The sequence below is a fragment of the Podarcis tiliguerta genome (assembly GCF_965153285.1).
Source record: "Podarcis tiliguerta genome assembly, chromosome: 1".
NCBI classification, from domain to species: Eukaryota; Metazoa; Chordata; class Lepidosauria; order Squamata; family Lacertidae; genus Podarcis; species Podarcis tiliguerta.
In genome coordinates this window covers 124886162-124902805 of record NC_139534.1, presented here as the reverse complement: position 1 = coordinate 124902805, position 16644 = coordinate 124886162, and the positions used below count along the sequence as shown (strand labels likewise).

General features: G+C 47.6%; 2 protein-coding genes across 2 annotated transcripts in view; one reads left to right on the top strand and one right to left on the bottom strand.

Moving 5' to 3' along the window:
* Positions 1-13561, bottom strand: part of SGPP1 (sphingosine-1-phosphate phosphatase 1) — a 70340-nt gene extending 56779 nt beyond the window's left edge. The window contains exon 1 of the mRNA XM_083438279.1: positions 13395-13561. The gene's annotated coding sequence lies outside the window, so the exon portion shown is untranslated. The remainder of the gene's footprint in view (positions 1-13394) is intronic.
* Positions 13462-16644, top strand: part of SYNE2 (spectrin repeat containing nuclear envelope protein 2) — a 256839-nt gene continuing 253656 nt past the window's right edge. The window contains exon 1 of the mRNA XM_083432892.1: positions 13462-13865. The gene's annotated coding sequence lies outside the window, so the exon portion shown is untranslated. The remainder of the gene's footprint in view (positions 13866-16644) is intronic.

Below are 16644 nucleotides of genomic sequence, written 5' to 3'. Positions count from 1 at the left end.
CTACTTTTTCATATTTCTTTCTTTTTCTTTCTGTTTCTTTCTCCCCCCTTTGTGTTTTTATTGTATGTATTTAAAAGTCTTGGTTTGGGGTTTTTAAAAAAGGGGGGGGTAGATATTAAGTTGTGTATTTTTCTCTATAAACATTAATTATTATTATTTTTTAAGAAAAAGCATTGCTGCCTATGGCTAAGCTTCCCACATTTTATTTGCAGTTTTCAAAATCCGCATCAATCCTCAAGAGGCTGTGTTTTATTATTTGTTTGTTTATTTCATTAATTTTATATTCCGCTTGATTGTAGAAAAAAACCATAAACCCTCAAAGCGACTTTCCCGGTCTGCTTGCTAACCCAGGGCCTCATTTAAACCCTTTATCCTTGAATATAAAATGGAAGAATGGTATAAAGAGGTGTGGGATATAGCCATTAATAATAAATTAACATGTGCTGTTAAGGTAAGACGGGGAATATGCAGGATTTCGAGGAGATATGGAAAGTGTTTGTACAATTTGTACTGTTAAAACGTAAGGGGGTCGAACCATCGCAAGAGGTGTTGGAATTTTGGGAGGTTGGATAGTTACAATGGAATGGTCTGGCGGGTGCACATTTTAATTTTTTTATTATTGTTACTTTGTGAAATATACTCAGAGTCGCAAAGTGATTTCATGCTCTTTATTCAGCTCATAGTGGTGAGGAGGAATGAATGAATGTCCCCTCAAAGTATCTGCTTTATATACATTATTTACACAATGGGCTGCACATGATTGGCTAATTCTTGAATTCTACTGTAAGCCAATCAGGTTGTGGATTCACTTCTATCTGGAGCATGATTGGGTGGTTCCTGCCAACCAATCATACTGCTGCATTGTTCTAGGACCAATCAGACTGCTGCATTCTGAATCCTATTGTTCTAGGACCAATCAGACTGCTGCAATTTGGATCCTATTGTTCTAGGACCAATCAGACTGCTGCAGTTTGGATCCTATTCAACTCAGTACATAACACCTTGTTAAATTATTTGTTGTTGTTGTTGTTTAGTCGTTTAGTCGTGTCTAACTCTTCGTGACCCCATGGACCAGAGCACGCCAGGCACTCCTGTCTTCCACTGGCACCCGCAGTTTGGTCAAACTCATGCTGGTAGCTTCGAAAACACTGCCCAACCATCTCGTCCTCTGTCGTCCCCTTCTCCTTGTGCCCTCCATCTTTCCCAACATCAGGGTCTTTTCCAGGGAGTCTTCTCTTCTCATTGTTAAATTATACATTAAAAATTTTTTAAAAAAGCAAGTCCCAGAATATTTTTTTGCTGAACTAGCTAAAAAAAACCCCACTTTAGCACCCCTAGCTTAACAAAAACATGTTTTCCATCCCTGCTTCAGTAAAACCAAGTAAAACCAAAACAAACAAACAAACACCTTTATCCATCCTGACTGCATTGATTAAGAAACTACATCCTGAACGTGTCTGGGTGACATTTATACAGTGAAATCCTTGGTAATGTGACAAGAGTGGGAACGTCTTGGAAAGCTCTGCAAGAGATTCTCCAGTCATGCAGAAGACGAAACCGGCCTTAAAATACACTGGAGCTGTTCCTAGGCAATATGGGACAGATAGCCAGTTGCTAAATATATCCACTGGGCTGCAGAGAATAAAAACAAGCAACAGTGGCCCAGCCAGAACGAGAGGCCTCAGCTTGCCCAGCCCCATTTCCTCCCTCTCTACTCACTTCCAGACTGTTGCTATTTTGGGGTAGGATTAAATCACATACTGGCAAATTCAGGTTGTGCCATTAAGGGCTACATGCACTCCATGAATCTAAAGCGCACACTCCCTGCAAAGAATCCTGGGAGTTGTAGTTTGTCAAGAGGCAGCAAGGGCTTTTACAATTGGTGGAGGGTGATAGGTCGCAGGCCTGGCCTTGAGTATAGGTCAGGGATAGCCAATGTGTTGGCAGGGATAGCCAATGTGATGCTGCCAGCAGATGGTGGTCAAGCCTTTTTAATCCATGGGTAGGAATAATTGTTGCACCCGAGCAGAGACAAAAGGAGCCAAACGACACCAAGGGGTTAATCCAGAGAAAGAGCGTTTTATTCTGCCATCCGGAAGGGCAGAGGCACCTGTGTGATTCAGTTCACAAAAGACAGGCCGCACCGAAAACATTTTACAAGCAGGTTTTATCCTTTTTTTCAAACCCCTTTTCCCTCTCCCCCTTCACAGATTTTTACATAGAATGTTGCTTTTTTCGTTCCCTGGTTCTGTTCCCGGAAGTATGTTGCAAATCAATGTACCAGGACAAGGTTGCTTAGATCTGGGAACCGAAAGGTTTTCTGTTCTCAGCTCTAGGTTTGTTACAGCGTTTTTGTTACAAAGAGGACTGCTTAGCTTGTGCTTTTTGTCTTAGAGGAAATTGCAGTTTTTAAAATGCGTACGCCGAGGCCTGGCTGGGGGGGGGGGATTCACAAACAGTTTTTAGGGCTTTCTGGGGTAACCCTAACTGTACCCCTTCATTCCATACCTCTCAATTTTGGACAGCCTTTTTCTCAAAAAGGCTCGTCCCAGGAAGGCACAGGCTGATATTCTCGGGTCAGAGCTATAATCTGGGGGCGAAGCATGCGAGAAATCATATTGCGTGTCATTGTATGCAAACATTGCAGCAAGCAAGGTACAGAAAAGCAAAAAATTAGCAAAATGAAAAGTGGGCCAAGCAGCAGCAAAATCAGGCCTTTTACCCATCCTAGTTTTGGCAACCAGTCAAGCCATGACATGTCCCATCCCTCCCAGGTTTGGGTAGGAATATGGGCCACTGTTTCAAGTCCTGCTGCCAAATTGCGAATGGGCTCACCATGATCAGAGATGTTAAAGCAACAGGCCCCACCGGTGAGATTTAATGCTGCACAAAAGCCGCCATGTTGCGTCAGGAGAAAGTCCAACGCCAATCGGACTGAGAGAAACGCATTGCGTGTCTCATCCAATTGCGTGGCAATTAGCCTAAGGGCCGTGGCTGTTGTGTTAGCAACAATCTCTACCACTGCCTGGAGTCTGATTATGCGGTTCAAGTTATAGATTGGCCCCCTTGCCCCAGAGATTTTCTCTCCCCGATTCCAGGAGGCTGGCGCATAATGGGCCAGTATCCTTTCCGGAGGCCACTGATTTTGGCCCCAATCCTGGGAGCTGCCACCTGCAAGTGTTGCCAGGTCAGCCGAACGCCTCCTTCTAGGGGGTGCAGAGGGTATCTGGTCAGGAATCCACATGGGGGGTATTAAGTAGGCTGGAAAACAGACCCCATACCATCCTCTTGGGAGGGCATGATAGGCCTTTCTGCCACACACCCAGTAAACGTCCTGACCATTGGCAGATATGGTGCCTGTCAGCAAGCGGGCCAGGCATGCAGTCAATTTGGAACCAGAAAAAGTTCCTGTCTTGGACTCAGGCATGTCAGTTGGGGCTGGGAAGGTACGATCACAGTGGGAAGTGCCCACATAGGTCTGAGCGTCACTGGCGTCATTTGATTTGTTGACACAAAGGCAGCCAGTGATCCTGTGAACCTGGAAAGGGACGGAATGATTCCATAAAGAAGAATGGTTGCCCAGAGGCTGGAAGGCAACAAGTGGAGTTGTAACCAAGGATTCATTCCAAGGCACAGGGAGGAGTGGCATTCCTCCCAGAGCATCTACAGGGGCCAGAGTGCAAACGGCACAATTGGTCCGATTTGCAGAGAACGCAACCATCTCAGCAACCTGAATCCACTTATTATATGTGTGGTGGGCCCCCCACGATTGCAGCAGTTGTCTGTGAGTGGTATTGGCATATCAAAGGTCAAAGGCAGCAGAAATACCAGCACGGGGACCCACAGTCGTATTTGAGCCATTGTATGCATGTGGAGGTGCTTAGGTAAGTGCTAGAGAGTGGGCTGGGGTGTAATTACGCTGAAAGAAAAGACCCAATAGACACCCTCCTCTGCAGGGGTGGCGTAAAGCAAATCAGGCCCAGGTACCTTCAATAAAGTTCAGTTATGCAAAAGGAAAGAAAAGAAAATGTCCCCTTTCAATCCACGCTGGTTTCTTGAGCCGTGCAAAACGTCAGCTTCCGGAGTGACGTGAGCAGGGCTGGTGGGCGTCGGGGCGTCTGGTGGGCGTTGGACGTCTTGGGTCTCTTCCAACAAGGCTGGAGCGATGTCTGGATGTCTGGGGTGAGTCGAAGGGGCCAGTGCAGATCAGGTGTCACAGATGCTGGTGACTTTAACAGCTGTAGAGAAACAGGACAGCCTCTGGCCGGTTTATCTGTCAAGAGAAGAGAAAAAGAAACACACGGCAGAACGACTGTACATTGACAGATAGCATTTGCACCTAAGGTATAGGCCTAGCAAACATTAATTCAAAAGGGTATGCTTGGCAGGAAACTTCGCAAGGGGTTAACAGTTCTGTTCCTTGGGTTTAGTTTTGCCAGCTGAGATTTTTTAAAAGTCTCATTCGTGTGCTCTAAATTTCAGAGCTCTCGTGGCCTGTAAGCCATGTTGCAAATTTCAGTTGATTTGCCAGTTGATTTGCCAAAAACTGCCAGTCTCTGTAAAAAGAACAATGCGCTCCTTGCTTCTGGCAAAGTTTCAAAGTTTCAAAATTCCTATGTTATGCTGCAGCTCCTTTTTCAGAATAAAATTGCACCTTAAAAAGTAAAACTTGACAAAGTTCACAGAAAGCATTCACTTGCTTTTAAGAAAGTCACTTTCCTCAGGTTAGTGCTTGGGGCAAGGGGGGTGGGTAACCCTTTGCCTTCTGTGTTTTTTTGTGGCTGAACCGTAAATCCAGACAGTGTGGGATTCAGGGTAGCTGGTTGGTGAGAATGCAGCATTTTCCTCTTGGGATAGCAGCCAAGAGATAACGCTCTGAAGCTACCTCCAAGCGCCTAGCACAAGGGGAAAAAAAGCTGATGTCCTGTTACTTGCATGAATGAACGTTAGAAACAGTTAGTTCACTTGCTTCTAGCTGCAACAGTCTTTTAGCAAGAACAGAGATGAGAAGAAATCATTTTTGAGAAATCTTATTGTTCCCAGCCTGTGGGGGTGGGGTGTGTCGGGCGTGGGGCCTATGGGCATTCCATTTCCCAATGACCCTCTTGCCTGCAGATGGTGCACTGGTTTCTTCCCTAGGCGTCTTCTTTCCCTCCCGTGGACACCCTCTTGCATTTTTGGCTGCTGGCTGCTTGAAGACAAACCCCTAATTATTTTGGCTGGGTCCTCTTCAAAAGAAGGATTCTGATTTAAGGTGCTTGGAGGTCTGTGGTCCTGACTCCAGGGGGTCGTACAGTCAGTGGGTGGGCCATCAAAGTGGAGTTTTAGCTACCCCAATTGCAACATCAGTATTGTCCGCTGCCCTGAGGGCATGTATCTTGCGGATTTCCTCAATGGTCAGTATTGTAATCCTAGGGTTTTCAATCCCTTGGTTTTAATTGTCACTTTTTTAACAGTTCTGTCCTATGCGGCTCTCAAAGCTTTCTGCTCTGTTTCTTTCTGTCTGCCAATTCACATCCTTGCATTGTGCTGCTTCTAGAACCAAGAAGCCACATCCAGCTCACTCTTTTAAACGGTTCTACATACTGGAACACTCTGTCAGACTGCTTACTAGTCCATCTTATCTCTTTATCTAGAGTTTTTCTGAAGTCATCATCATCACCATCATCATCACCTTCCTCTTCACCTTCCTTGCTTGCATCAAAAGGGGGTTGGGGAGGGGCAGAGGGGGGAATCTTCTCATTTGGGTCCTCAGTCTGGGCATTGGGCGGAGAAGCAGCCCTATTTGGTTGCCTTGGCGCAGTTGCTGCATATGGTGGTGGTGGGGTAATTATCTCCTCTTCCAGGACTGGCAAAACTGGCGGCTTTTTAACTTGTAATTGTACTGAACACAGTTTGACTTGGGCAGTCACAATTCTATTTTTCCGAAGCCATGAGGGATTTTGATCCACATTGGCTTTCCAGATAGAAATATAGGGAATCTGGTCTGTGTGGGCTTTGAAAATGTTACTCCATAAAATGCTGACCAAGTTTGGATCAAAGGATCCTCCAGGAGGCCATTCTGGTAAATAGGAAGGCCAGTCAACTTCACATAAATGTTGGAGTCTGCTTTTTTTTGAGTTTATATCCCCACTCTTCTGCTTTCGTGGCATTTTTCCAGTTTTCCAGAAAGCTCTGTAGTGGTGTCTCAAGAATTGTTTTACTGCTTTTATTTCCCATGACTCTGGGATCCTGGGGACACTGGGACACTGGGACACTCAGCCCTCCTAACGTTATTTTCTCTCACTCAGTCACAGGCCGGACGTTGCTTTCAACGTCTCACACACTCAAAACATTCACTGGAGTGTCCCCACACGCACATTCAGAAAAACCAAAAACCCATGCACCTCCCCCAATCCCCTTTCCCCCCCCCAAAAATAACCACAACCAGCAGCGTTTAGACTTCGACCGGGGCCCAAGAGCACTCTACTGCTTCTTTTGGACACAAAAAGAACCATAACCGGCAGCGCTTAGACTTCGACCGGGGCCCAAGAGCACTCTACTGCTTCTTTTGGACACAAAAAGAACCATAACCGGCAGCGCTTAGACTTCGACCGGGGCCCAAGAGCACTCTACTGCTTCTTCTGGGCACAAAAAGAACCATAACCGGCAGCGCTTAGACTTCGACCGGGGCCCAAGAGCACTCTACTGCTTCTTCTGAGCACAAAACCAACCATAACCGGCAGCGCTTAGACTTCGACCGGCGCCCTGCAGCACCCTTTTTGCTGCTTTTCTGGGCAATACCAAAACCAGTGGCACTTCTTCTACCCTGCTGGCGGAGTTGATCAGACTCTCTTATTGCTCCCACCTATCCCTGTGGAGCTTACCTTGTTCCTCGAGGTACCTTCTTTCTGCACGGCCGTTGCTCTTTCTCTCCGTCACTTGTCGCGTGTCCACTCAGGAACGGGTGGCCAGTCCCTCCCACGAAGATGGCAGGATGCGCGCTGGAACTGTTGACCCAGGATCCTGAGCTGCTCGCCTTGCAGTGACGCCCTGGACCTCTTTGTCCCTCGATCTTGGGGAATGTGCTTATTCCCGGCCAATGCACCAGAAATATGTAGCCTTTTTAATCCATGGGTAGGAATAATTGTTGCACCCGAGCAGAGACAAAAGGAGCCAAACGACACCAAGGGGTTAATCCAGAGAAAGAGCGTTTTATTCTGCCATCCGGAAGGGCAGAGGCACCTGTGTGATTCAGTTCACAAAAGACAGGCCGCACCGAAAACATTTTACAAGCAGGTTTTATCCTTTTTTCAAACCCCTTTTCCCTCTCCCCCTTCACAGATTTTTACATAGAATGTTGCTTTTTTCGTTCCCTGGTTCTGTTCCCGGAAGTATGTTGCAAATCAATGTACCAGGACAAGGTTGCTTAGATCTGGGAACCGAAAGGTTTTCTGTTCTCAGCTCTAGGTTTGTTACAGCGTTTTTGTTACAAAGAGGACTGCTTAGCTTGTGCTTTTTGTCTTAGAGGAAATTGCAGTTTTTAAAATGCGTACGCCGAGGCCTGGCTGGGGGGGGGGATTCACAAACAGTTTTTAGGGCTTTCTGGGGTAACCCTAACTGTACCCCTTCAGCATGATGGGAACTGTAGTCCCAACAGCCCCTGGAGGGCGCCATGCTGTTATAGATCGGAAAGCAGCAGTTTGGGTCTCCAGTACAGCCTTCCCCCAGCCCTGGTGCCGACTTCCAAACGGCTTGGACTCATGGGAGTTGTAGTCCAAGCCATGTGGAAGTTGGCACTGTGGGAATGTTGTGGATAGTAGGATAGATTGATTAAATATTATCCTTCCTCACTCACGCTAGCGAGTCTGTAGCAGAATATATTCCCCGGTACAGTGGTACCTCTGGTTACATACGCTTCAGGTTACATCAGTTTGTCAGTGTCCTTCTTGAACTGTGGTGCCCAGAACTGGACACAGTACTCCAGGTGGGGTCTGACCAAGACTCCTAGATCCTTTTCACATGTACTGCTCTCAAGCCAGGTGTCACCCATCTTGTATTTGTGCCTCTCATTTTTTTTGCCCAAGTGCAATACTTTACATTTCTCCCTGTTAAAATTCATCTTGTTTGTTTTGGCCCAGTTCTCTAATCTGTCAAGGTTGTTTTGAAGTGTGATCCTGTCTTCTGGGGTGTTAGCCACCCCTCCCAGTTTGGTGTCATCTGCAAATTTGATCAGGATGCCCTTGAGTCCATCATCCAAGTCGTTGATAAAGATGTTGAATAAGACCGGGCCCAAGACAGAACCCTGTGGCACCCCACTAGTCACTCTTCTCCAGGATGAAAAGGAACCATTGATGAGCACCCTTTGGGTCCGGTCAGTCAGCCAGTTACAAATCCACTGAGTGGTAGCATAGTCAAGACCGCATTTTACCAGCTTCTTTACAAGAATATCATGGGGCACCTTGTCAAATGCCTTGCTGAAATCAAGGTAGGCTACATCCACTGCATTCCCTTCATCTACCAGGCTTGTAATTCTGTCAAAAAACGAGATCAGGTTAGTCTGACATGACATATTTTTCAGAAATCCATGCTGACTATTGGTGATCATAGCATTCCTTTCTAGGTGCTCACAGACTGTTTGCTTAATGATCTGCTCCAGAATCTTCCCTGGTATTGATGTCAGGTCCACAAATGACAACATTTCGGAGGCCCCAAGTCGCAAGGTGGTTAGATTGGTCTCAACTAAGGCCAGGGCCTTTTCAGTACTGGCCCCGACTTGGTGGAACACTCTGTCACAAGAGACTAGGGCCCTGCAGGACTTGACATCTTTCTGCAGGGCCTGCAAGACAGAGCTGTTCTGCCTGGACTTAAGTTTGGACTCAGTCTGACCCTTAGGTTTTCCTCCCCTTATGGTTTTGATCTATGGGCTACTTTTAAAATGAGGCTTCATTTTAAATTGCATTTTAACTTGTATTTTAAATTTGTTTTTTCTCCCCCTATTATGTTTGTATTGTAATTTTACTGGTGTTAGCTGTCCTGAGTCTAGCTCTGGCTGGGGAGGGCGGGGTATAAATAAAAATTTATTATTATTATTATTATTATTATTATTATTATTATTATTATGCTCTATGGGCTGAGCTAAGGATTCGCAGGAAAGGGACTGAAAATAAAACTGCCAATGGGATAATCTATGGTTTCAATGCACGTAGAATGTTATGTACAGTTTTGGATATTGTAGAGCTGGAAAAGATTCAGAAAAGGACGAGCATGACCCAGTCTTTGTACCAAGTGGGAGCCAGTGTGGTGTAGTGGTTAAGAGTGGTGGACTCGTAATCTGGGGAACCGGGTTCGCGTCTCCGCTCCTCCACCTGCAGCTGCTGGGTGACCTTGGGCCAGTCATACTTCTCTGAAGTCTCTCAGCCCCACTCACCTCACAGAGTGTTTGTTGTGGGGGAGGAAGGAGAATGTTAGCCGCTTTGAGACTCCTTAAAGGTTGTGAAAGGTGGGATATCAAATCCAAACTCTTCTTCTTCTTCTTCTTCTTCAGCGAGAGAGCATCCTGTGAGAGCATCCATGGCCGCTGCTGCCAGCCTCTTCCCTCGGGCAGCTGCTGGAGAAGCGGGTGAGGAGGAGAGGCTGCCACCACTGATGCTCTAGCTGAGATTCCTGCATCGCAGGGGGGTCGGACTAGATGACCGCAGGGGTCCCCTCCCACGTGACAGTTCTGCAGTTCTATGATTCTGCTTTCTGAGCAGGTGCGTCTAGGATTGCAGCGTTAGCCACTTACTACCCTAAACAAGCTCTCAGGATCGCTTTTGTTCTCTGAGTAAACAAGCAGGTGGTGATGCTTTTGCACAAGCAGCCTCCCCAGTCAATGCCTCGTTTCACAGGAGAACTGGTTTTCAAAGGCATCCGGTTCCCGACGCAGCGTTTTGGTGGGTCTCCAGGTCTCGCAGCTGTTGCATTAGCGGCACTGGGACAAAGCTGCAAGCTTTCTCTGCCTTGTTCCGGCGATGTCTGCCTGGCTTTGACTTCTCTGTGTTGTTGCATTTGGGGGTTGCCCTCAGGAAAGCCATGTATACCCCTCTCCTAAGCCAGCTGGAGCAACTAATAATAATAATAATAATAATAAATTTTATTTATACCCCGCCCTCCCTGGCCAGAGCAGCATGAGACTCTTAATCCCAGGGTTGTGGGTTCGAATCTCGCATTGGGCAAAATATTCCTGCATTGCAGGGGGTTGGACTAGATGGCCCTCAAGGTCCCATCCAACTCTACAATCCTATGATTTTATGGAATTCTCCTTTTTCCGCAGCTCCCACCCCACATCAACATCTTGTAAGCTATTCCAATATAGGGCTATAGTTATGAACGCCCTTCTGTTGCACTGTAAACTGGTACAAAACAGCTGGGCAGTTGAATATGTGGATGTTCATCACTAGAGCAAAAATGAGTCCCTGCTGAATTTGTGCAGGTCAAAAAAATTCACTCAAAGAATTAGTGAAGTTTATTATTTCGGTCACAGACCAGTTCCAGCCCACATACAATATCAAGGAAGTCATAAAACACAATAGGGATACATTTGAATTTGCAATTAGGTATAACAGGGACAATACAGATATAGCAACAGTTAAAAAAAATATAAATTAAAACTTAGTCACTAACATATAACCTAAAATTATCATTTAAGGCCTTAATCATTATGATAGCATAGCTTGTTCCCTAAGTTTTATGGCAATCACACAGAATTTAGCTACCCTTAATGCAAGGAATAAGAGTCTTCCCCAAAAATAAAAGTTAGTGACCATTTCTAAAAACTTAGTGTCCTTTTAATTTGACCCTTGCTAAAAGTTTCATATTTTATTCTGACAAAATTGATAATTCAGTATGTGAATAATGCATATATATGTGTGTGTATATGTATATGCGCGCTTTTGGAGATCCGGAGGGTGGCAACATGAGAACAGGGCCTTCTCTGCAGTGGCTCCCCGTCTGTGGAATGCTCTCCCTGGAGAAGTTTGCCTGGCACCTTCATTATACACCTTTAGGTGCCAGGCGAAAATGTTCCTTTTCAACCAGGCCTTTGGTTGATCCGATTTACATCTTATGACCTTTTTAAAATGTGAGGGGTTTTTTTGGGGGGGGCTATTGGGTTGTTGTTTTTATTTTTATCAGGTATTTTGTGGTTTTATATCTTGATTTTATTCTGTGAACCGCCTTGAGACCCCTGAGTATAGGGCAGTATATAATAATAATAATAATAATAATAATAATAATAATAATAATTTAAAACTGAAAGGCAATGCCAGAAGTCAGCAGGAAAAAAATCCAAGTGATATACCGTACACACCTAGATGGAAAATCCACCTTTCTGCAGAGTCAGAATATAATTAGCGCCGGCGGTTGCTAAGGTGAGGCAGCTCTCAGGTTCTGACTGGCCGCTCCCTGCAGCTCTAACTTTCTCCTGCGGCAGCTGGGTGGGGCGAAAGCTGCTGGGATAAAGTCTGGCTTTAAATAAATAAAACAATTGTCGAATCAAATTTGGTTGTTTTTAACCAGCCAAATCTTTGAGCAAAGCCCATAGCATAGTTGCAAAAACAAACCCCCAAACCCTAATCTTTATGACACAACCACCCTGAAAAATAAATCAGTATCATAACTGCATCTGCCATAGGCAAAGCATCAGCTACTGGAAGTCTCTTGAAGTCATTTCTTTTTGCTTAGGATTTCCTTGACCGAGAAGAATAGACCTTGTTATTTAGGAATTATTCTTGCTGTTTTTACCTGTTCCTGTTTTGTTGTTTTTTAAAAAATGCTGTTTTCCTGGCTGTGAAGTCATCTCACTATTTTATTCCGTAGTTTTAGAGTTTCTGCATTATTTGTGTATACCACTTGAGGGCATTGAAAACATCAGGCGGATTAGGAATGGCTTTCATTTAATTTTTTAAATTAAAAAATGTAAAACATTATAGTGCAGAAGTTGAAAGACAGCAGCTCCCTTACAGATGTGGTCACTGTGGTCCAAATCAAATCCTCCCTCTCTGGGCCCAGCAACGTCCAGCTTTCCTGGACGAAACACCCTTCCTTAATTCTTTTCCACCTGGCGTACTTTGGTATGGAATCAACTTTGGTAGTCCTTGTGGACAGTGGTGCTTAGTACCCACTGAGACTAGTGGGTAGGAAGGAAGAGAGCCCATAGGTGGAGCCAGAGCCAATGACAGGATTGTTCTTGTTTGTTGTTTAGTCATGTCCGACTCTTCGTGACCCCATGGACCAGAGCACGCCAGGCACTCCTGTTTTCCACTGCCTCCCGCAGTTTCGTCAAACTCATGTTCGCAGCTTCGAGAAGATTGTCCAACCATCGTGTCCTCTGTCGTCCCCTTCTCCTAGTGCCCTCAATCTTTCCCGACATCAGGGTCTTTTCCAGGGAGTCTTCTTTTCTCATGAGGTGGCCAAAGTATTGGAGCCTCAGCTTCAGGATCTGTCCTTCCAGTGAGCACTCAGGGCTGGTTTCCTTAAGATCGGTTTGATCTTCTAGCAGTCCATGGGACTCTTAAGAGTCTCCTCCAGCACCATAATTCCAAAGCATCAATTATTTGGCGATCAGCCTTCTTTATGGTCCAGCTCTCACTTCCATACATCACTACTGGGAAAACCATAGCTTTAACTATATGGGCCTTTGTTGGCAAGGTGATATCTCTGCTTTTTATGAAGCTGTCATGGATCACTGCCTTGCTGTGGAAAAGGGGCTTGACTAACTCAGAGAAGCTATGAGCTATGCCGTGCAGGGCCACCCAAGATGGACAGGTCATAGTGGAGAGTTTTGACCAAATGTGATCCACCTGGAGCAGGAACCGGCAAGCCACTCTAGTATCCCTGCCAAGAAAACCCCATGGACAATGACAGGATTAGCCAACACATTCTAGTTTTTTCCCATCCTCCTTCCAGGGAACTGGCCCATTAGCAGACCAACTCTGCTTTACACAGTGCTGGTGGGGGGCAAGGTATTTTGAGAGGTGTTTATATTTCAAAGTCTTTTATAACAGGACTAGATCCAATCTCAATGTCAGGGGCTTCTTGTTCATGTCCTGCTTCCCAAGTTACTTTGGGTGGCTGTCTCATGTGAGCATCAGAACTGCGTGAGCTGGGATTTCAAAGGTTTCTCTCTCACCATCTTCCCCAATGCAGAAGTTCACGCTGCTGTGATTCGTAAGTTCCTGGATCACATGCGCGCACCTGTTCCTAGGTGGCAAGGCTGCCCCGCGCCCGTGCTTTCTAAACACCTGCACAACACCCACGCCTCCCTTTCTAAGCACAATCTGCGGCCGCCGCCGGTGGATCGGGCGCAAAACCCGCGCAGAGCGCTTGCGTCCTTCTCCGCTTGCCAAAATCCCACGGTGCGCAATTCCACTCACCACCAAGTAAGCCCGCTCCGAGCAGGTGCCCTCCCTGCTCCTCCTCCCGGCCTTCCCCGCCACGTGCTGTTTGTTTGCGCGCTGGCCGGGCCGAGGCGGGCGGCGAGGAACTGCACGCTAGGCCGGGAGCGAGCAGGGAGCCTCCTTGTTCCTTCTCTCCCGGGGGCGGACTGTCGGGCCGACGGCCAAGGCGAGGCGCGGCGCTCCAACCCCCGCGCGCTCCCTTCTTTCCATCCGGGGCGGCCGCCGCGATCCCGCCGGAGAACCGCAGGCAGCAATCGATCGGGCCGAGCGGCACCGGCTCCGGGGCGTGGTTTGCGCGGCAGAGGGAGTCGGAAACCCCCCGGCGCGGCGGGGAAGGAGAAGGACTCCGGCGCCAAGGAAAGCCCCGCTCTTCCCTTCCCGCCCACCAGCGACCTCCCCAGCTGATCCGGAGCGGCTGCCCCCTGCAGACCCCGCGCGCAAAGAAAAGTGAGCCCTCTCCTTTTTTTCTCTCTCCTCCCTCCGTGCGTAAAGGAGAGTCCGCGGTTGGGGAGGGTCCCCGGGCGTCGCTGAACCAGCAGCGGGGGAAAGGAGCGGGCCTTGCTCGGGGCAGCAGCGGAACTCTGCGCTGGGAGCGCGCGTTGTGCGTTGATGGTGGCACAATCTTTTGCATGGGTGGATCGCCTGGAGTTTGGAGAATTTACCCAGCTCCTTGCGCGCGCGCCTTTGGCGAAGTTTTTGGAGCAAAGCGAAAGCAAAAGAGCGCTCGAGGGTGGGGGCTTGGCAGAGATCGAAGCGAAGAAGGGAGGGGGAGATTTGTTTTTATTTTTTAATAGAATTATCAGTGAAGGGCAGTTACTGATGCGGCCTTTAAGAATCATATACTTGGGAAGTTCCGGGCGGCAGAGTGGGGCAGCAGAGATTAGGAGCAGCGGCCCAGAGCCGCCACCCCCCTTTTTTGCCCCCAGATTCCTGGGCTCGGGAGGGAAAGAGGCGAGCGCTGCTGCTGCTGCTGCTCTCGGGCGCCTTTTCGAGAGCCTCTCCCTCCGCGCCTGGGCGGGAAAGGAGCTCGGGCGGCAACGGAGGCGGGAGCCATTTGTTCCCGTGGGATTTGAAAGAGAAAGGCGAAGGCTGGCGGGATGGAAAAGACTCTCGTCTTTCTCCCTCTCCCCAGTCACACCCCACCCCCATCGCGCCTGAGCTTGGCGCAGGTGTTGGGGAGCGTGGCCCGCGCGGATCGGGACCGAAGCGCGCAACTTGAGCGGGGTTTCCTCCTTCCCGCGGCGAGGCGCCTCCCTCCCCCGCGCGCGGCCACCACTTGTTAGGCGAGTCCTCTCCCGCGCCTGCGATGGGATTGGCTGCCTGCTCTACCTGGCCCCCTTTGTTGTCTGCCGCTGCCTTTGTTCTTCCCTAGGTGTCCGTCCCACCTTTCTCCCTTCCCCTCCTCCCCTGACGAGAAGACGGGAGCGCGGGGAGGAGGGATGCAGCCCCGGGGCGCCTCTGCTCGGGGGAATCCCTCGGAGCAAACCCGCCCAGGGATCTAGGACGGGGCGGGCTGGGGCTGCAAGGAGGCAGCTGCCCCAATAACAAAAGACGCGTGTGACATTTTGAGATTAGCGGTGTTTGTTTGTGTCATGGACGTTTGTAAGCAGGAGATGCAACGGGATGCAGCTTTTTCAGAATGGAAGGACCAGGAAAGAGAGCGTCTTTTAAATACAGCTGTCAGCTCCAGCATAGGAAGGCGCAAAGAGCCGATTCTGCTTTATGTGTGTGTGTGTGTGTGTGTGTGTGTGTGGAGGTGCTGGTGGGGTAAGAAAGGAGAGATTTGCGATCGGTGAAGTTAGCGAAACCTAATTCATTAAATCCATGCTTAACTTTTCAGGGCAAAACAACCCCAAACCCCACACCCAAGGGAGGTTAGAGAAATTTAAAACAAACAATAATTTATATGCAATTTGAAGCATGCAAAAAACAGCAATAAAATGTTGGGTGAAACATTTGAATGTTTTAAAAAGCAACTGAGGCTGTCCGTTCTTCTTGAAGTTAGAGGATCTCAGAAATGTGAGACAGCAAGCAAAATAGTTTAGAGGTACAGTATGTAGATGTAGCACAACATGCCAGATGATTAGTGAATCAAAACTGTAGCTCTGAGGAGGCCATAGAATTGCTGCTTGAGTTATGGTGGAGGTCTAAATTGTTTCATCCTGAGTTTCAAGAAATGGATAATCACTCATGTGCTTTGAAGCCATCCTTCATTCTGCAAAATGTTTTTGCATTCAGCTCTCCAGTTCTGCTGATGGGAAGATTGAGAATGGGTTAAAGTGGGGGAATCCCACGTAAACAAGGGAGAGGAGACTATTATTCCAGCCTGCCTCCACAGGTGTGCTCTTCTGCAGGTGTAGCTTCCAGCTGGAGCCTCTCCACTGCCCCAAACTCAGTAGGTGGACATAGCAAGCCAGTCACACTTAACCTCACCTCTTCACTTGCAGTGCTGGAGCAATAATTCTGCCCCACCATGCAGGGCCGTTGTAAGGATTACTGAGATAAAATGTGGGTCCCACTTTGAAGATCCCAAAGGTGGGGTGCAGGGCCTGTGGTTTGGGATCAGCTGCAAACCCCACCCACCATTGGTTGTGGCTCCCAGTGAACTTTTATTGCTGGTCAATCACCCTTTGTAGGAATATAATGCCCTGCCCTACTGTAAAGTGAAGGCTGGATACTGTTAAGGGGGTGGTTCTCAAAAGTGTTTCTTGGAGGAAGCCTTTTCTACTTATGCTTTAGTGTGTGAGCTGAGGGATTCACAAGCAGAGTCTCGCAGAGGCCGAGGGTGAAGTTGTTGGCATGCATCTGTCCACGGAGGCAGTGGAGGAGTAGTGTGCCTTTGGGGATGAAGTCAAACAGCTGGAAGGTTGCAGTCACTAACATATAACCTAAAATTATCATTTAAGGCCTTAATCATTATGATAGTACAGCTTGTTCCCTAAGTTTTATGGCAATCACACAGAATTTGGCTACCCTTAATGCAAGGAATAAGAGTCTTCCCCAAAAATAAAAGTAAGCAACCATTTCTAAAAACTTAGTGTCCTTTTAAATTGACCGTTGCTAAAAGTTTCATATTTTATTCTGACAAAATTGATAATTCAGTATGGTGAATAATGTGTATGTGTATACATACGCATATATATATGTGTATGCGTGCTTTTGAAGATCTGGAGGGTGGCAACATGAGAACGGGCCTCCCTCCTCTGGTCACAGCACTGTGGTCGTC